This window comes from Benincasa hispida, chromosome 6 (genome assembly GCF_009727055.1).
Source record: "Benincasa hispida cultivar B227 chromosome 6, ASM972705v1, whole genome shotgun sequence".
NCBI lineage: Eukaryota > Viridiplantae > Streptophyta > Magnoliopsida > Cucurbitales > Cucurbitaceae > Benincasa > Benincasa hispida.
Genome location: NC_052354.1, coordinates 30,984,252 through 31,006,723, shown reverse-complemented (window position 1 = coordinate 31,006,723; position 22,472 = coordinate 30,984,252). Strand labels below are relative to the sequence as shown.

The 22,472-nt window shown below is 36.1% G+C and overlaps 1 non-coding gene and 1 pseudogene across 1 annotated transcript; one reads left to right on the top strand and one right to left on the bottom strand.

Moving 5' to 3' along the window:
• Positions 1 to 6,579: 6,579 nt before the first annotated feature.
• Positions 6,580 to 8,735, top strand: LOC120079202 (annotated as a pseudogene).
• Positions 8,736 to 20,467: 11,732 nt separating this feature from the next.
• Positions 20,468 to 20,574, bottom strand: LOC120080664. The gene has a single exon (XR_005482614.1). It is a non-coding gene; the product is annotated as a small nucleolar RNA R71 (small nucleolar RNA).
• Between the last annotated feature and the right edge of the window lie 1,898 nt (positions 20,575 to 22,472).

Here is a 22,472-nt window from a genome sequence, read left to right as displayed (position 1 = left end):
AAGAATTATTTGGATTACAATTCGAACAATTGGACCCAAAAAATGTTTCAACCCAACCAAGGCATGAACACCCCTAATCTTCTCTGGTTTGTCTTCTCTTTTGATTTCCATCAATGGGTGTCTCGAATGATCTCTCGCGAGTTTAACCTTCTTTGTCTGCTTTTGGGTTTCCTCTTCTCCATTGCTCTTTGATCGTCTAGCTCAATCCTCATTATTCCAAGAAAAGATAGAAAGTGCAAACAAGTACATCTGGTGCGAGTGACCGTCATAGAAAGTGAGGGTGAAGAGAGAAACTTGGTGGGTGACCGTCACCGATCTGTTGCGGCTGAATGTCGATGGGAGAAAGGAGAAACAGAGAGAGAACAATAGAAATTGAAAGAGGCGCAAAGAGAAGAAAATGATGGGCTCCAAGGTTTCTTTCTTTTTTATAAATATATAAAAATATAATAAAACTTGGGAAAGTGTGATGAAAAGTATTTTATTCTTTTTAATTAATAAGATTAATGATCACTTTTAGTCCTTAAATTTTTATCAATCATTATTTAGTTCTTAGACTTTCAATTTTATAACATTTTAGTCATAAACTTTACTACATAATAATTTAGTAATTAGTGTTAAGATTTAATGAGATTTCTTGCATAAATATATCGATAGACTAATTAGAGACTCGATATTTTTATAAAATACAAAGTCTTACATCATAAAATAATAAAAATTAACATCTAATTTTAATAAATTTATTTACGTTAGGGACTAAATTGTTATGAATTTAAAAGTATAAGGATGAAATTGTTATCTACTAAAGTTCAAGGACTAAATTATTACAAAATTGAAAGTATGTAAACTAAATCGTTATAAACTAAAGTTTAGAGACTAAATTGTTGTTTTTATGAAAGTTTAGGGACCAAAAATATTTTGTAACCTAATAATTACAAGAGTAAGACTACTTTGGTTCATCGAGAATTATTAATAACAAAATTAAAAAGTATTCCTTCAAGAAGGAGCTCTCCCCGGTCCTTGAGAGTCTTCCTCTATCCGGGGATTCTTTACTTTGGTTCATTTAAATTCTAAACTTGGGGAAAAAATATATTTCTTTTAAAATTCTTGAATCTTTTTTATAAGATAAATTATTTCAAATGGTAAAACTGTTGAAAATATTTATAAAATATAGCAAAATTTAGAACTACCAATGATAAACGTTGATAAACACTGATAGACTTCTATCAGTTTCTATCAGTGATATCGATAAACATTGATAGAAGTCTATCAATCTCTAGCAGTATCCGTGTCTATCATTGATAGTTATAAAATTTTATTATATCTTGTAAATATTTTAGTTTATTTTTCTATATTTAAAAACAATCTTTTTTATAAAGTTCATTTAGCGACCTTGGTTGTCAAAACAAAAAAAAAAAAAAAAAAAAAGACCTTGGTCCTAATAAGCTCTTCTAAAAAATTACCTAAAGATGATTTTCAAAATGGTTCTCGTCTTTGGAACGTTTTACGGATCTTCCTCTTGCTTGTTTCAATAAACCAATAGCTAAAGAACTCTTTGATTTAAAGTTTTATAGATACATAGAATAAAGAACGTTTGAGAATAAGATTTTTTAGAATCAAAGATGGTTGTGTTTGATTAATTTTATGAATAAAAATTATGTTTGTATTTAATTTGTGAAAGTAATATAAAAATCTTTTATAATTGTAATAGATTAATATATTAACCAATAAACAATATTCAATATATCAATAACAATATTAATTAATTATGAATCAATAATAATTTTAGTTATAAATATTTGAAAAATGAGTATTTATAATTAAAAAATAACCAATTAATATATTTAATGAACATATACTAATTATAATCCAATATCTAATTATTTTTATAATCGGTCAATTTCAACATTAGTAATTTTAATTTTTAATTAAATTATATAAGAATATATATTTTAATAAACAATAATTTTATAAAAAGTAAAAAAGATAAAGATAAAAATGATTTATTAATAAAGGATACTATTTCTTTTTTTTTTTTGTAAATATGATATGCTAATAATGAATGAAGTAATAGAAGTTAATAATAATAAATAGTTAACTGATCAATAATGATTACATGTTCATAACAAATGATCAAATTAAAATTGATCTCAATAAATAATTGCTTGGTTATTAAAAAACAATAAAGTAATAAATTATTATTATAGAAATAGATTTTTTGTACTAATTAAATTTAACTAATCCTAGTTTATTAATTAAATATATTTAAGATATTGTTAGCTAATAAATTATTAATTTGTTTAAAAAAGTAATTACATTCATTTAATAAAATTTTATTATAAAAATAAGTTAAATAAATATTTTAATAGATTATTATTGATTTATTCAAATAAATATTTATATTATTTTTATTAAATTAATATTAATTACTTAATTAATTAACTATATTTAAAGTGAAATTATATATAAAATAAAAACAGATGAAAAAGAAAAAATAGAAAACTCACAGTTTTGAAAGGAAATAAAAAACTCTTCTCGGTGAGAAATGAGAATGTATGGGAATGGGAATAACTTATTCCTAGGAAAATGGTTGGAAAATGGTTGAAAACTGTGAACTATACATGCGATTTGGAAGTCTGTGTCAATTCCCATGCAGAAAACCCTTCAACCAAACAACCACGAAAATGCTATTGGAAAATTTCTTAATGTGGTGGATTGTGATGAGTATGGGAATGATTTGAAGTCTAGTCTTCAGTCTGTACGGATATTGATGTCTCAAAACCTCTTAGACGTGGCATCATATTCAAAATTGAAGAACCCTCTTTAGTAAATTGGATCCTTCTTAAACATGAACGTCTTCCAAACATTTGTTACTTCCGTTATTTGCTTGACTATCTTATTAAAGATTGTGTTTAGGCTTCATCTAATCCAAATCTTCATTTAGGGAAAAATAACTATGGTTCCTAGTTAAGATATCAAACTCCATCTATAAGTTCCCCCCCCCCCCCCCCAAAAGAATCAAGATTCTGCAGACTTCCAATCTCCAAAAAAAATCCTAAAGGTAATCTTGATTTCATCCCAGAACAAAGATAATAATGACAAGATGTATTCTTTTCCCAAGACAGCCATGAATCTTAAGTTACTAAGGTCCTTGAATTTGGTTGCAACTCTAAACTTGTTGGCTCTACCTCGAAACCTATCAATCTTTCTCTCTCTCTCTCTTTTTTTTTTTTTTTTTTTTTTTTATCATTTCCACCACTTCTGAACCTATAAAGATTGGGTATAAAGTATGTCTTAGAGTACATGTCTCAATAGCTTTAATACAAGTGGGAGACTATTGGGATTTGTGCTCTAAAGCCTCGTAATTAATTAATTATTTAATAATTATTAAATATGTAATATCAAATTATATGTTATAGAAAAAATCCAAGGTTATTAGATGTAATATTCAACAATATGTGATTGAGATACAGATGGATCATATTCAATTAATAACTTATGAGTCTATAGTATAAGGTAAGGTTTGGTGTCTTATCTTAGTAACATTATGGATACGATCCATTTTATAGTTGTTACAAACGATTAGATCCAAATTGTTTATGTGGAGACATGCGAGTGGTGGTATTTTATACAAAGAGTTTGTATGAAACTATATCGCGAAATATTTAATCTTTTTCTATTAGTTTGTTGATTGAAGAGGTTTGTATTTCACATGATGATCATATGTAACTCGGTCTTAATCTTAAGTGAGTTATGAACTTTTTCCTGTGAGGGCTCATTCTTTGATTTGTATGGGTGAGAGTGACTCAAGTCCCTGACTCAATATGCCTACCATTTTAGGGATTTGATCAAATAAGAAGCTGAGAACGTAATTTCACAAGATGGAATTCGCTCCTTCCCGTATAGGGAAAGTAAACGAGTAGTTTCCTTGAGTGTTGATTTCAAAACTTGAACAATGAAGCTCCACTCTCATTGGCCAATGAGGAACTTGGTTTATGGTTGGATCATAAACAAATTGTTCATTAAAGGATTAGTGGTACTTAAGAAGGTAGAGGTAATTATAGGGGTAAAATGAACTTTTAACCTAGCTGTAATTACTAACAACTCTTGAAGGATTGACTTGCATGTAATGGTTATACCCATGGACGAAACTTGTCTTACAGTGCATAAGAGTGCAACTACGGGTTTATAGTGGTTTGCCTTATTGTTAATGAATGAAGATTAATTAATTAAACAGTTTAGATTCATCATGTATTATTGGACCTTATAATCTATAAATCCTTAAGGTTCCCTTATTAGCTCACAACGAACCAATAGGGATCAAAGGTATTGAAAGAATAGTTTGAACTTTTAAAATTTATGTGTTAAATTAAGAAAAATATATTAAATGTATTAGATATAATATAAGTATTGTTATAAAGTTGATTTGAATGAGATTCAAATTAGAATTGAAGAATTAATATATTTAATTATTATTTAAATAATTGTCATTTTAATATGAGATATTAAAATGAATAATTATAATTAATAAGGTTTAACCTAATTAAGTCCTATATAAAGGACTTTATAGAGTGGAGAAAAGCAGAGAAAGAGAGTCTTCATCTTTAGTATAATCAAACAGAGAACAACTTTTTGAAAACTTTTTCTCCCTTTCCTTTAGTTATTTCAAGGATACTAAAAAGCACCTGAAAAGTGCTTTCTTGGGCTTAGATTTTGTTTAATTTTATTGCACAAATGAATTATTTGATTTTTTTTTTTTATTATTTTGTAGGAAACAAGCAATTAGAACGGAACAGTCAAATGTGATGTAGAAAGACCAAAATACCCCTTAAAAAGGTCAAACTTTGATTTAGAGCAAAAGAATAGTAAAAAGGGGGCTAAAAGGCGTGGAACAAGGGCAACACCATGCACAACGGTATCGTGCCCAACGCAAAGAACCCGAGGCTACAAAGCAGAGTAGACGCTCCAAAAAACTGACGTACATGATTTCTAAAGGAAGTCGTGCCCACTTATAGCGACACTATGATGACTCTAGTCCTATTTAAGTTTTTTTTGTTGTCTTTTGAAAGGAGTCTGACTTGGAATCACTTAAGATTTTTTCACAAAGACCAAGAGGCTGTTGTTCAGAGAGATTATCAGAGCTTGATCGTGGAGTTGATTAAAGTGGGATCAAGACGAAGACGTTGATGTATTTTCAGCAACAGATTGATCGACGACTAATTCTTTCGTCCCTTTAATCTCTTTCTTTTTATCTCTGTACAACATGTTTGGGGCTTGTATTTTGAACATAAATGGCTACGTTATTTCGTAGTTCTAGGGTTTTATTGATTTCAATGTTGTTTATGGATGGTTATTGATTATTTTGATTAAAAGAATGTATTGGCTTTTTATCATGTTTGCACTTTTCCCAATTGAATGCTTGATCACCATTTAATTGAGTAAGGATTTTTAGTCTACTTGAGAAAGATATTTTTAAACCAAAACTAGCATGATAAACTACATTAGAATATGCATAAGAATGATAGGAAAATGTTAGAGGCTAAGAACGAAGAGGTTTAATGCTACTTTTAGTTTCAGTTGCATGAAAATAGAATTGGCTTCTAGACATAAGAAAGAGTGCGGATCATAGACCTTTTAGGCCTATGTTGATACCTTGATTTAATTGAAAGAAAATATTTTGAATCTATAACAATGTTGAATGAGATCATACCCTAGGACATCTTAGTCAAGTGAATTCCTAGTTAGAACATTTATTCGCCTTCTTTAATTTATTGCTTATAAAACCATTCCGTTTTGATTCCTTAAATAAAGTCGAAAATATTACTTGATAGATAGTTAAATCAAATATCTAATTCCCTGAGAACGATACCTAGTTTATTTTGTTACTTTGATGCATACACTTGCACATGTCAAGTTTTTGGCGTTGTTGTCGAGGAATTAGTTTTATTATATTTTACTAATATTAAGGTGATAAGAACGATTTAATTTAGAGTGTATTTTATTTTTATTTTTTTGTGAGTAATTTTTCTTGTTGTTTTTATAGTGCATGCAACATAGTCGCCGGTCTGAACTTCTTCCTTTTGATCTAGAGATAGAACGAACTTTTAGGCGAAACCTAAGGAGAAATTAAATATCCGTGTTTGATTCCATGGCTTTGCAACCAGTACTCAAAACGATTCAAGACTACTTCTAACTAGTTGTTCCTATAGTCCAGCCTGGGATTACATATGTACCTCTTAATGTTAATAATACACTCCTTTTTGAAGATTTGCAGTACGGTAAAAATAGACGTTGTTACTCCTGATGATATTCATTTATGTTTATTTCCATTTTTGTGCAGGATATGGCCAAGAATTGACTTGATTCTCTTACGCTAGGAGAATCACCACTTGGGATAGACTGGCTCAAGCGTTTCTGAACAAATGCTTCCCTCTACAAAATTGACGAAGCCTAGGATTGAAATTGCAACCTTCAGGCAGGGTGAAGGAGAACAACTATGTGAAGCCTACATTATAAAGAGATGTTGAGGAAGTTTCCTCAACATGGTTACTTAGATTGGTTGCAGATCTAGCTATTCTATGATGGCCTAATCGTTCTTCTCGGATCGTTCCAGTACGATGGAAAGAGGGGGTCTGCCAGAGGAAATGCAAGACAATAGAGTAGTTCGCTCCGTCGCGTAAGATCTTCGAACCTACCACGACCACCATCAGCAGCCTATTTTTGTTCGCTTCCCCGCCTGGGAAGGTGGATCAAAGAAAGGTACCTTGCTTCTCTCTTGGACGGATGGCGGCTTATGTAGTGGTCGACCTTCCTACCAGGATGCCTCCTTGGTCGAAGAGCCTCTTTACTAGTACTAATAAGGGCGCAGGAAGAAAAAAAAAACTTGCGCGAAGGATATTTTCTTCTTCACCTTCTCCTCTCAAAAGACTTAGAGACAACATCCCTTTCCTTCAGTAGATCTTTTAGTTTCCCAATAGCTGGGGCAAAGCCCACTTTCTTCGCTCCACGAATGAAAGAGAAACTCAGAGGAAAAAACACGTTCTCTCTTTGCGAGTTCCGAAAGTGGAGAACGCACAGCATTCTTTAGGCACATAGAATTAAACATAAAGTTGCGCTTTCTTGGCGAAGTTTTAGGTGGCAAGAGACTTTAGGGCTTGTTGGAAGTGTTGAGCATAACGAATCGAAACCAGAGACGGATCAAGGTAGCTTACCTGCCAAGCGATAGGCGAAGGGCCGAAGGATGGAGCGTGCAAAGTCAATCGTGCACCTGTCGTGTGACCCGTTGGTCCTAAGCAATGTCTTGCGCGAAGCGACCCACCTAGAAAAGCTCGCCTTTATGTTAGGGGGGCACTAAAATGGAACTTCGATCGGATGGGGGTATCCAATCCGCCGTGAGATGTCAAACGGATTCCTGGGCGTTGACGAATGGCGGCCACCTTTTACGTTAGAAGAGGAAAAGGCCGGGCATAGCTGGATGAACCAATGTGAATGAGTGTAAGCTTCGTTACCGAACACGATTGGTGCTACCACACTAGTGCTACCGTGGTAGCAAGAGAGGCCAGTGACATTGAGAGGTTGTCACTGAGCATTCCTAGTCACAGGAAGAAGGTCAAATGGCAGGCCATACGCCCGTTTGGCTCCTCGCGAGTATAACTCACATCCAAACATCTGATTGGGGAACGGGCAACCCATGAAGCTCGCGGAAAGGGAAGGCCTGCCAGGCGTATGCCATGGGTGCAGGATTCTTCGAAAAAGCGGGGCTGACTCGGAGACTGGGACCTTGGCTTAGCAACAATGAAGGGGAGCTCTTCGAGCTTCTTTGCCAGTGGCTTATGTAGTGGTCGGCGGCGGAAAGTCGCTAAGCTTTGCTTCCCTCCCCCCCCTTCCCCTCTCCTTCGGTCGAACGTCTTTGAACCTTCCTTTTTCAATGAAGTGGAAAGTCTTCACTTAGTAGTCGGCATTCTATAAGCACTTGTCGAGTCTAGAAGCTTTGCTTCTTGTAGTCGGCCCGTAATCCTTCCTTTATTTGCTTGCCTCCTTCCACTCAGAATGCGTTCGCCTTTACTTTAGTATTAGTATTAAGTAGTAAGTTGACAAAGGTGAACAACCCCCTCTTCTTATAGTCGTAAAGGGCCTCTCAGAAAAGTTAGGAAGGAGGCATTCGAAAGGCCGACCACTACACGACTCTATACCAAGTCATGAAGATAGCGAAGCCAAGCCCCTATAGGCGAAGGGAGAAAGCCCGAAAAAGCCTATATATAGTAAGAAAGTACGAAAATTAGTACGTTAAGGTTACGAAATTTAGCGTCTACAAAGGGAAAGGCTCGGTACAGATCACGTCAACTGTGGATATATACTAGGTAGGCTAGTTGGAACGAGGTCCTAAACTATGGACGAGACTACACTAAGGAACAAGGAAGCTTGACTGAGAAAGAAGTCAAGGAACGAAGTGTTTCTCTAATAATAGCACTTATTATAGTTGGCAAGGCTTTTTTGAAAGTCTTTTTTTTTCTATTTAGAGAGAGGGCTTTAAGTTCTTAGGAAGAGCGTACGAGGAGCTCACGTACGGTCGGGAGCCGAGCCCCAACAGGGGCTTAGGTCAACACTTATTTAATAGCCAGTCATCAATTGGAAGCGGGCAAGATGGTGATGAATTGGGATTGGTCCAAACCTTCACCAACGACTTAATGTGACCCGCCCAGAATGGCCATACATACTAAGACCTTATTCAACAGCGAAGAAAGCGAATGGAAGGGGCAGTCAGCTGGTGCTTCTTGGCCACGCTCCCCCGCCCACGCCCCCCCGCCCCCCCCCCCCCTGGCAACTAGATACGAGATACTTTATCTAAATTCTCAAATAAGAAATTGCATACAATTCGTCGATATACGTATAGGAACATGGGTACATGATATAGAATGTCATCCAGGTCAAAGCACAAAGCAGGCTCGAGCCGCAAGAACTTTTGCTAAAATAATGAAGGAACCACCACCCCCTACACTCTCTCTTAGGCTTGTGCGGCTACCTTCGGGTGTTGAAAAACAAATAAAGTCCCTCGCCATTATTCTATTGGTGGTAGCGCTACTTTTTCTCTGGAGCTACTGTATTAATCAATTAGCGGCGGATACTGGTTTTCTCTTTGTGCATCGTTCGGGATTGATGGGAGTAAAATCGAACTACATTGGGATTGATTCCGAGGTTGAATCAATAGGTAAGTCAAACACAAGAAAGAAGTTCGACCCCAACCCAACAGATGTATGCATTCGTAAAAGATGAAGTCCTACGTGATAAGCAAGAAGATAGAAGAAGAAAGATGAAAAGAACAAATAGTTCTCGTTTAGCGTGTTTCAAAGAACATCTATTGTTAGTTCAGGAAAATCAATGTAACATACTATTTGACTCTGTTTAACAGATATTCTTCTTTACAGGTATAATCAATACAATAGTGAGATGTGATAGCAGAGTTACTTATTCTCTCGGTAATAGAGTTGGTAACATAGAACCTTACAGATTGAACAGGTATTCTTCTTTTCACATTTATTCTGAACTGTAGAACTTCGTTGGCAAAATGTACCGGATTTGGCTTCTGCGATCATTACTGCAGAAAGAATGGTGATGACATGGAAAAACCTATTCATTCGCATAAACAAAGGGGAAACTTCTTCGAGGCAATAAGATAGGTGGAGTGGAGAGTAAAAGAAAGGAGAAGAACATGTTACCAGAGAGCTGGGAACAAGCCTGGTAAACCTAACAAAGGGTTGGGGTTGTTTCATTTGTGGAGGTCCTCAAAGAGCTCGTGACTGCCCAAATCAAGATAAATTGAGACTCCAGTCACATGTGCTCGACTGAATATGCAGCCATGGAACTACAAAATCCCTCGTGAGACTCCAGTTCCAGTCAATCATGCTTGTTAGCCTTCGTCAATGCAACTTTGGTGACCGACTGAACAAATGCAGTGACACGACTTGTGTAGCGAGGGGTTTTCCACAATGGAACCTGTCGACGTTCAGTCTATGAATCCACAGTGGGACATTCACAATTCAAAGTGGACTTTGGGGTCAAAGCCTAGACTAAAGGTGCCTAATAGTAAAAGGAGAACACATCGAGTAGCAAATCCATCCTCAGTTAAACCAAGCCCCGGGTTGTAGCCTAATCGAAGAAGTTGAGCTTGTGCCCAAGCCGACCTTTTTCTAAAATATCAATCTGGTCTTGAGGAGGTTTGGAACCTCATCGTTAATTTCATGTGGGATATCCACCAAAGGATACCAAGAATGGTCGTGGATCAATACAGGATCGAGGAGAAGGGACTGCACGTCGAATGAAGCTTGGGTTGACCCTTTACCCGCTCGAAGGCAACTATCCCTTTTCCTTGTATGTTTAACTACGACCCTTTGTTCTACCCAGTGGGGTACATACACAACCTTCGGGCTCAACGGTTTGGTTCGACTTTGGTCTCATCGGACACCCAATGAAAGGCTGACATTCAATTACGAAGCGGGCATATATATGAGATGAAGCACACCCGAAGACAAGGCTGTCTCGACTCTCATTAAGTCATCGTTAAGTAAACTCATAACATAGTATGGAGGGATTAAGACGACTCTCTGTAAGAGACTTTATCGAGGTTTTATACAACAACCCCTCAACTATACCTACCTTTCATAATACGTATAGCGTTGCATCCATGCACTTATTCTCTTTTTTTAGCTTTCCTCCACCTATACTTTCCTGGTCCTGGGGCTTGCGTTCCTTACTTCACTCTGTCTTTCAGTATACTGGCCATCTTCTTCTTAATGGCTACCTGCCATCTTCTTTGTCGCCATCCTTTGGCTTGGCTTATAAACTTTCAACGCTATCCTGTCTTTCTTTCTACCTTGTTCTTTGGATGCTTTCCTCGAATCGGGGTCTTAGCTACTCGCTTTTGAACGATCTTCCGCCATCTTCTGAGTTCTGGCCATAGACTTTATCTTTCGGTCTGGGTTGTTGTTGCTGCTCTTGTAGGTAGTCCTTGTTGGAGAGTCATAGCTTATCTCAATTGAGAGTCCTGCGCCACATCTTATCTAGATCGCTGCCTTAGCTAGATCCACTGTAACATTGGGGTAAAATGTGTCCTGCCTTGAACGAAGATGAATAGAGACTCATTGGGACGTCAAGTTCAGATCTTGTTCCTTTTTTAGCAGAAGTCAGAACAAATACCGAGACTTTTTTTTATGCCTTATTAGTTATTTAAATGGATCACTTTGTTTGTAATAAAAAAGAAAGAGAAGGCAGCTGTAAATCTCAAGTCTTTACGGGCAATGAAAGCGGTAGGGCAAGTGAAACATTCGAGATTTGTCATGCTTAAGGTAAAGAGCATGAGAGAAAGAAAGTTCTTGTTTCCAGGCTCAACTACAGGAATAAGAGGAATAAGGGCTGGCAGTAAGTGAAGAAATTCCTTCGGGTAGTGGATGCTGGTGAATCAAAGTCAAATCTCTCTTTTCGGAAGCGAAGTCGTAACTTATACCGTTCGATAGGCGCTCCAGCCCTTATGGTTATTGATAAGGATAAATAAATAGAATCGTTTGTTCTTTCTTTGCGGTTACAGTAAGCAAGTCTATTAGTACACAACACTCGTTTATAAAAGAAGATCCTAAGGGAAGAAGAATGAAAGGGATAAGGTTGCAAGAAGAACCTAAAGAGGAAGCTCCACCGAAAGAAGAAGAGGAAATAAGACTCGAGTTTCTAGAAATCTTTCAAGAGGGAGTTCCATAGCGAAAACAGAGAGAGGAAAATTCAGAAAAAGAGAGAAAAAAAAGAAGAAGATTGAATGGATTATCCTGAACCTGCCTACGCCACTGTCGCCAAAACCATTTATGATGGCCGCATCTAGGTGGATTGCAGTGCTACCATTCCTTTAGGATACCTTTCGGCTTCAGTCAAAACTCTTCCCCCTTCATTTTTATAAATATTCAAGTTTTTTTGGGAACCATAAATCAATTTTTAATGTTGCTACAGGAGGTTCGATTTTCTCAAATACAATAGAGGAGACCCAAACATTATTGGAAAATATGGTCGTAACTGGTTATAATTGGCCATCTGAGCGAGACACTACTAGAATAGTTGGTCTACATGAGCTTAATAAGGTAATTGCACTAAGGGCTCAAACGACCACTGTAATTAACACTTTAAATTAACTTATTGTTTCAAGTAACCAACAGTCTGTTGCATCAATGGTGGCGACCAATGCATACCCAATGATGGACACTTCTGATATACAACAAACGAGTTATGTACACCTTCATCGAGGCTAACAAGGACATCATGCTCAACACTCCTAGAATTTACCCACTCATTATAACCTAGGTTTGTGCTATCATGAAAATTGTTCTTATGCTAACACTGGGAATACATTGCAATGTCCTTTAGGGTTTAGCCAACAAAGTGAAGAGAAGCTTACTATAGAGGATGTGTTGGGTGAATTTATTAAAGAGTCAAGGAACAGAATGACTAAGTTGGAGAACACAACAGAAAAACATGAGAAGACCATTCAGTACATTAAGACTCAAGGTAGGTAGATGGCTACGACTATTAGTGCTATGCAGAAGGGTGAGGCCTCTAACAGCTCCAAAGGAAAACAATAGGAGTAGTGAAAGGCGGTGACTCTTCGAAGTGGCAAGCCTTTAGTGAATCTGACTGTAGAAGTTTAAGATTGAAGTTGTTAATGTTGAGAAAGAGAAAACTGAAAAAGAGAAGGATATACCCACAACTACTGATTCAGGGAAGTATTTTGATTCTGTCCCTGTTATTCCTTCTAATATTCCATATCCTCAAAGGTTTAGAAAGAAAAATTTAGAAGCTCAATTTTCAAAATTTTTTAGAAATATTTAAAACTTGCACATATATATTCTATTTATTGAGGGCTCTTAAACAGATGTCTAACTATGTTAAAGTTATGAAAGATGTGTTGTCAAGGACGAAGAAGTTTGAGAAGTACGAAACTATGAGCCTGACAGAGGAGTGTAGTGCAACACTGCAGAAGAAACTACCCCAGAAACTTAAAGTTCCAGGGAGTTTTACTATTGTTGGGATTGGTGTTTAAACTCTCTTTTATTCTTGTAGTTTGTAAACTTGTATAAACAAATTGTTATTAATAAAAATAATTATTATTTTATGTGCATTAACTCAATCTAATAAACTAAGATCCTAGGTTATTTTATGTAACTTAAACATGTGTGTGGAAAATACAGGTGAATCATGTTTAAGTAATAACCTGAACGGTCTGTAGTAGATGGATAAGGCTAGGTACCTTATCCTGGTAACATTACGGATATGACCCACTTTGTAATTGTTACAATTGTTGTTGTAAAGTCTTACAAATGATTTGATCCTGATCATTCATATAGAAACATGTGAGCGGGGGTATCCTATACAAAGAGTTTGTATAAGACCAGACCACAAAATGTTTAGTCTCTTTTTATAACACCGTTACTAGAAGAGACTTACATTTCATTAGGATGATCATAGATAACTTGACCTTACTCCTGAGTGAGTTACAAACTCCTACCTATGAGGGTGGTTTTTTTATTTGTATGGTAAAAGTGGCTAGATTCTCCTTGGGGATTTGTCTGAGTGAGGAGCTAGGAACTCAACTACACAAGATGAAATTCACTCTTTTTCTTTTGTTAGGGTAAGTAGATGGATTGCTCTATTAAGGGATGATTTTGAATCTTGAACAATGAGGGCCTTCACCCTCTTACTGCCCAAAGAGGGGTCTAGTTATAGTTATACTATGACTAATTGTTCATTAGAGGGATCAGTGGTACTTAAGGAGTTAGATGTAATAATAGAGGTAATACAGTAATTTTGACCCAACTGTAATTACGAGCAATTTGTGAATGGTCAACGCACTATTGATTGGTTATATCCAATGGGCACAAAAATATATTTACAATACAAATAATGCAGTTGTAGATCTTTAGTGGAGTGACCAACAGTTAATGAATGTTGATTAATTTGGTTAAAGAGTTTAATTAATTAATTAATCTTGTATCATTGCAGCTTCAATTTGTAGGTCAATAAGGTCCCCTTGTTAGCTCATTAAGGATTAATGAGAATCAAATTAATTTTAGTTTAATTTGAATTGTTCAAATTAATTAATTGGAATTAATTGTATGAGATACCATTAATATAATGTAAATGTATATGATACATTAAAATAAAAAGTTCTATTGATAGAATTAAATATTTGAATATGATTCAAATATTGATTATATGAATATGGTTCATATAAAACTATAGGTTAAATTAATATGAATATGATTTATATTAAAACTATATAGTTGGATGACAGAAGTTGTTATTTGAATATGATTCAAGTATTAATCTATATGAATATGATTCATATAGAAACTATAAATTAAAGTTAATATAGATATGATTCATATTAATACTATAGGCTATGTGAGAGAAAATAATTCATAGGTTATATGTGATATAATAATGATGGATTATACATACATGCAGCGAAAGAAATCAAAATCAATAAGCACTCTAATTACACTTAATTTGAGTTGAAAAGCATGCAAATAAACTATTTTCCAAAGAGGGTTTCAAGATGAACAATACCTTTGATGAAACTCTTCAATTCCAGCTCCTCTCCATGAATTAGATCTCCAAAACACTAGTAGACCACCAAAATCATCTTCTCTACTATTCTCCAACTTGGATTGTGTGGAAACACTGAATTGAAGTCAATTGGATGAAAGGGAGAAGAGGGTTTGAGAAAGAGTGGCGAATTTTAGAAAATCTCAATCCATCCTCTTTTCAATGCTGAAATTCAGCATATTTATGAAGAATAAGCATGCAACTATTGGGTTTTACGTCCTAAAACTCGTAGTTTGTAAATATTAGAACTTATTATGAGAATTCAATAAAGTTGTTGTTGAATATATTGTTTTTATTGGATTTTATGTCCTGAAACTCGTAGTTTGTAAATTAATAAACATATTCTATTTTTTTTTCAATAGTGTTATTGAAATTGTAATCTTGAATCCAATAAACTAAGGTCTTGAGGCTATTTAATGTAGTTTGAACTTTATGTAGTGACATAAATATAGATCAAGTTCAAACATATAGCCAAAATGGTCTATAGTATATGAATAAGGTTGGGCGCCTTATTCTGGGGATACTATGGATGCGGCCCACTATGTAGTTAGTACAAACAATGTGATCCTAAATCATTCATATAGAGATATGTGAGTGGGAGCATCCTATGCAATGGTTTGCATAAGACCGAACCATGAAATAGTCATTTTTTACGTTCTAAATGTCGTTTTATGTATAAAACTGACTATTTCGTTAATTGATGACCTAGGTAACTTAATCTTAATCCTTAGCTAACTAAGAACTCCTATTCACTCGGAATTATCCTTAGATCTGCATAGATGAGGGCAGCTCATCATTGCTCTGTCTCTTATACACATCTAGATGTGTATAAGAGACAGATTCACTCCTACCCGTTATAGGGATAGTAGATAGGTTATTTCCTTTAGTACTGAATCCAGGTCTTGAACAAGGGGCCCCACCCTCTCCTTAGCCCGAGAGGAGTTCGGTTTATAGGTTGGACCTTAAACCAATTGTTCATTAGAAGATCAGTGGAACTTAAGAAACAAGATGTAGTCTTGGGGGTAAAACGATTTTTATGACCCAGCCAAAATTACGAACAACATGTGAAGGATTAGCTTCCTAATCATGGGTATATCAAATAGACACAAATATATCTATAGTGAGGGGTGTGCAATTATGGGACTATAGTAGAATGACCCGTTAGTTAACGAATGTTGATTAGTAGAATGACCAGCTAATCTCGGATCGTTGGAGTCCATGATTTATAGGTCTATTAGGTTCCCCTACTAGCTCATATGGAATAAACTTATAACAGTATGATAGAATGATTTGAATTGTTCGAATTAAGTGAAGAGAGAGAAATCGACAAGTATATGTGATATAGTGGTCGGGTTTTTCAGTTTAGAGATACAGCTTTAATATTTAAATGTAATTTAAATATCAAGAATATGAATACGTTCATATTCGGAAGCTTGGAAATAATGGAAATAGTCAAAGATGTAAAAAGTCAAAGAGTTGACTTTTTTACTTTGAAAAGTCAAACTTTGACCGACCTAATATTCAAATGTGATTTGAATTTCGAGAAAATGAATATGGATTCATACTCGGAAGGTCAAAATTAGTCGATATGGAAAAAATCATAAAAAAATCAAAATGTTGACTTTTTGGTCAAAGTTTAACTTTGACAAAATGACTATTTTGCCCTTTGACTAAAGTTAGTGGGAAAATCCAAACTTTTGTTGTATAATTCCATTAACAAAATAGTGGGCTATGTGTTGGCTTATAGTGGTGACATTAAGCCCACTTAGATAGTGAATTCTAGGTATTGGATTTTTATGGATTTGGTTCATGCAATTGTTGCATGTTTTTTTTTTCTATAAATTGGGCTTTGAAATTAAAAACTTTTGGCTATTTTTCCAAAATTGTTTTCCTAAATTGTGCTGTAAAAAAAAAAAAAAAAAAGAGAAAACCCCAAACCAAAAGAAATTCTGTTTCTTTTCCATCTCTTTCTCTTTCTCGGTTTTCTTCATCCATCGGGTCCCACAACCCGTTTCTGAGTTCAGAGGATAGTAGGTCAACTCTAATGGTGGTTCGAAAGAGTTCGGATCGAGATTCAGCGTGGAAAAGTAGTTTACAAGAGCTTAAAAGGTAAATTCTAATTTACTGATTTTTCCCTTCAATTGCATGTTTTTTTTCCTTTAAATTAAAAGCAATCAGAGTGTAATTAGATCCTTATTCGACTGCGTATGTCTCGTGTTCCATCAGGTTTTTAGAAATCCAATAAACCTAAGTCCCTTGACTACTATATGAGTACTTGAACTTTATGTGAAGACATACAAGTGGATTAAGTTCGGGTAAATAGTCAAAATGATCTATAGTATATGAGTAAGATTGGGTACCTTATTTTGGTAACACTATTGGATGCGGCCTACTCTGTAGTTGTTACAAAGTGTTGTAAAGTGCTACATACGAAGTGATCCTAATTCGTGCATGTTGAGACATGAGGAGTGGGGGTGTTCTATGCAAATGAGTTTTGTGCAAGATCGGACCACGAAACTTGTCACTCTTACTTTATAACGTTGTTTACTATTTAAGACTGACAGTTTCAAAGCGATGACCTAGGTAACTTAACCTTAATTCTGAGCTAACTATGAACTCCTGTTTATTCGGGATTATTCTTTGATCTACGAACAGTGAGAGTAGACCAATTGCCTCTGCTCAATAAGCTTACCATTTTGGGGATAAGACCGGATGAATAGCTGGAAACATAGAGTGCAAGAGGGAATTCACTCCTAACCGATTAGGGTTAGTAGAGAGGTTGTTCCCTTCAAGTGCTAATTCTGGGTCTTGAACAAGAGGCCTCACTTTCTCATTAGCCTGAGAGGGAATATTTGTTGATTGGATCACAAATCAATTTTTCATTAAGGGATTAGTGGAACTTAAGGAACAAGAGGTAATTTCGGGGGTAAAACAGAGATTCGACCCAACTGATATTACGAGCAACCTGTGAAGGGTTAACTTACTAATCATGGTTATATCGAGTGGACATAATATATCTATAGTGAGGGGAGTTCAGCTATGGGCTTTAGTGGAATCACCCATTTGTTAACGAATGGGGGTTAAATTGGTCTAATGAGTTTAGCCGATTAATCTCGGATCATTGGAGCCCATGAATCTGTAAGTCCGCGAGGTCCCCCTCTAGCTCGTAAATGGGTACGCTTTAGGGTAGCTTGAGAAATTAATTTAAAACGTTCAAATTAAACGGAATAAGAAAATAAAATATTAAATATGATTTAAATATATAAAGATGATTATTGTGCAAAAATTAATTTAATATTTGATATTAAATTAATTAATTAATTTTTAAAATTAATTTAAGAAAATCCATTTTTAAATTAAAATGATTTAAAAGTCATTTTTTTTTATATTTCAAAAACTAAAATGAAAATTCGTCTGCATGGGCTGTACATAATGAAAAAAGAGTTTTTTCCATTATCATCATCTTTATGCTCACACACAAACCATGATTTTCTCTACCTTGATTCTCCAAGCATGATCTGCAAGCCATGCACTCCAATAATAGGCAGAAATGTATATTATCATGGTGCTAAGTTCTTAAACAATGTTCGCTTACGTTGATAAAATATGTTAAATTGCGTCCATTAAGCATCAATTTCATAATATTGTGGTCGCATGCATTCATCACATTAGAATATTTCATTTTTGTATTTTTGTGCAGAATATGCGTTGACGCAAGGCAGAAATTGCGATAATAGGAAATCATCGATCAAGCGCAACTTCACCGCAAGGCTTTGCAATGATTGTGCTTGCAAACATTTGCTCAAAAAGGATTGCCACAACCTGGTCAGCGCAACTTGGTGGGCACATCTGGGTGAAAAGCTAATTAATCGCGATGGGATAGAAAGCTGATGATAGTCGAATCTGAATTAAGTTGACAGCCGATAACGATCAAAAGTACATTTAGCTTTTCGGTGACAAATATTCAGCGTATCAGTCAAGAATTAAAGCCGTCCCATCTGTGCAATCATGAGAGAGAAGCCGCCGTTCACCTTGGATGTTCTATAAATACTAGAGGCATCCTTCAGAAAAGAGGTTCACCATTCATTAGTTCAGAAGTCTGTTCATAGTTTAGCCTTGTTCTTAGATTTATTTTTATTTTAAGGCGGACGCGAGAGAGGAGGTAGTGCCGGCAGATCATTCCAGTAAGCTTGGGAGAGTGCCAGAAGCTTCAAGGATAGAGAGAGGGCCAACGCCTGCGGAAGCAGGAACATCTTTGAGACCGAATAAAGATTTACAGTGTAAAAGCCTTGGTTAGTAAGGAATTGCTACCAGACTCTCTACCTTTAACTTCCATTGTATTTTGCACTCCACTCATTTATTGAAATGGAATTCACTTCTATATATCTGTTCACTCTCTGTTATTTACGCATGAGTAGCTAAATCAGTTGAATGGGTTGAGAAGCATTTAGCTAGCACAACTAGGGAATCTTCATTCTATGCGATTATCTTGTATTATGTATGCTTCATTCGTCCATTAGAGATACTTGAGAGGGTAGGTCTAAGGACAGGATCTAGGCTTGGGAAGGTCAGGTTAGAATCTAGGCTCGGGAGAGTCAGATTAGAACGCATAATCAAGAGATAGGAGCTTAGGAATAAGCACTATTTGTTATCAACGCATCACAGCATAAACTAGGAGATAGAATATGATTGTATGCGGCACCTTGCTTTATGCATTTTGCATCATCGCATAGGACAAGAGTAGAGACTAAGGGATAAGCCTCTATGGACACTTTTGCATTCAAACACATGCATCCTAACTTAGGAGTATCGCATTTGCATTGGAAAAATGACTTGCTGTGCATGGTTTGTAGCATGATCGCATAGTCTTACGCATTCCAAGTAACGCAGCTAAAAGATCTTCTTATCCCGTTCATCGCATACTCAGTGTATCTATCACACAACTGACTTTTCTCAAATCCGCCGCATTTGTTTATTTTCTCATTAAGCAATTCACAACAAACCAACAATTTAATTTATTTGGTTACCACAAAGTTTTTCCTAAAAATTACCAAACACAACTGTTTTCACAAGTCCTGAGTTCAACCTGGACTTACCAGGAAACTCAGTGAAATTTATACTTGGATTCCACTGAGGAAACTTGAGTGCACAACGCAATTTCATCAACGACCACCTAAATTTTACTTCATAAAATAAAGCATCAAGTTTTTTGGTGTCGTTGCCGGGGACTTCAACAAAATAGTGTACTACTGGTAATTTTTTTGAATTCTTTGCAAACTCTCAATCTCTGGTGAATTTAACGACCAGAAAGATTGAGAGGACGTTTAGAATGGAGATTGAGAGATCGCCAAACAACAACCACAGTTCAAATAAAGAAGAGATGGCGGAGCAGCCTGAAAATGGAGCACCAAATGATAACAATGTCATGGCGAATCCAAATCCTTCTGCCGAAACGATCGCAATAGACCCAATCAGAGACTATGCATCGCCAAACCTCTATGATTTCTCTCCAGGAATCATGAGGCCAGCCCTCGACATAAGCAGATTCGAAATGAAACCGATGATGCTGCAGATGATGCAGATTGCAGGACAATTCGGAGGAAGGCGTGGCGAGGACCCGCACGCCTACCTCCGAAGCTTTATTGAAATCTGCAATACTTTTGTGTTCCCAAACATATTTGTCGAAGTGGTTCGACTAACTTTGTTCCCATTTTCTCTCTATGATCAGGCAAGGAAATGGGCGTATTCTCTCGAATCGAGGAAGATAACTTCGTGGGAATAGGTGGGAGAAAAGTTTATGAAGAAGTATTTCCCACCAACCAAGAATGCCAGGATAAGAAAATTAATAACAAATTTTGAACAAGAAGATGACGAATCGCTCAGCGATGCCTAGGCGAGGTTCAAGCTACTGGTAAGACACTGTCCACATAATGGCTTACCAGACCGCCTGCAGATGGAGATCTTTTACCAAGAACTGAATCCCTCTTCGTAGACCACTGCCAATGCGGCAGCAGCTAGTGGTCTGTTCGACAAAACATATGAGGAGGCAAAGAGTATACTTGATCGCATTTCTAAAAATCACGAGAATTGAAGGGAAAATGGTCAAAGATTAAGAATTAAAGATGTTCACGCGATGGATGGATGCCCAACAAACCCGCAGTCGGTATGCTTCATGAGAAATAATCCCTATTTCGATACATATAATCCCGGGTGGAGAAACCACCGCAATTTTGCATGGAAGAATCATCAACAAAACTTCCAATTCGTGGCGCAAAAAGAAAGGCCACCTGGATTCTTCCTACGCAACAATGGTCAGACAAACAATCAAGCAAGTAGCTCACAACCACCGTAATCCTCTTTCTTAGAAAGCTTGCTGAAGCAATACATTGAGAAAAACGAATCAGTACTTCAGAATCAAGCTATATCCATTAGAAATCTCGAAATTCAAATGGGACAAATTGCAGGCGAGCTGAAAAATAGACCGCAAGGAGCATTGCCGAGCTCAACTGAGCTCCCTTGCAATGTTGAGGGTAACGGGATGGAACAATGCTTAGCAGTCTCCTTGTTAAGCAACGATATGACTGCGGAAGTAGGGGAGAAGCCCATTGCGACCAACTTGAATGCGGTAACAACCGAAGACTCGTTGACCCATCGTTTGGAAAAGCCTGAGAAAATAGACCCTGAAACGTCCACCCTTAAGCCTCTAGATTTTGAGATAGAAGAAGTCTAACCACCAGCAGCTCCACAAAGAGTGAAAGAGAAACAAAATGAGGAAGAAAAGATCGCAATAATAGCCGCAGTGCAAAATGTTATGATTCGACCGAAAATGGGTGACCCAGGAATCTTTACGATACCATGCTCAATCGGAGGGGTCTATAGTGGCCAAGCGATATGCGATCTTGGGGCAAGCATAAACATAATTTCATTATTAATCTTCCAACGATTTAGTATTGGCACACTCACGCTCACAAAAGAAACTTTCCTGCTCGCAGACAGGTCTCGAATACATTCTGAAGGGGAGCTGAAAAATGCTGCAATCTCAATTGATAAATTCATCTTGCCGGCAGACTTCCTCATTTTGGAATATAAAGAGGATGAAGATGCGCCCATCATATTGGGACGACCACTCCTTTCAACCGGTCATGCTCAAATTGACGTGTGCAAGGGGGAGATTGTAATGAATATTCATGGGAAAAAACTCCAGATTAAGGTAGTAAAGATCCCAAAGGACAAAGAAAAGAAGGAAAAGCCACCAAGGACGTGAACAACCCAACTTGAAATAAGTGGTCTCTGAGTTATTATATGAATCAACCTCATCAAGGACACAACTCTTTTGAACATCCTTTTTCCTGCATCATTAATTCATGAACTTTTAGCATACTCGTTATTATCTATTAACGCAATTACTTTGTGCTATCTACATTTTTTTTATTAAAAAAAAAGAATTTTGTTTTATTTTAAATAATTTGACCCTCTCTCTGTTTGTTTACAACGATTAATGCACAGGATTGCGGAGATGTTACATGAAGCAGAAAATTATCTCACTCCATCACCACAATCCAAAGAAGAGAGATCGCCACAAAGATGGATGCATCAATACACAATGCGGGCGACAACGCAAATTTGAGGGTGTATTCTTCCTTATCTCTATTTCAAATTTTGCGCTATCACATCGCATTTTAGTTTTAAAAGTTTATCACCGCATCCTCTTTGATTACCGTAATCATTCGACATAGATAAATTTAGTAAGTTACCGCATAATGTCTCTTTGCCAAGTATGATTTTAATGATGAAAAACATGCTTCTATATCTTTCACATATACTAGAGTTAACTT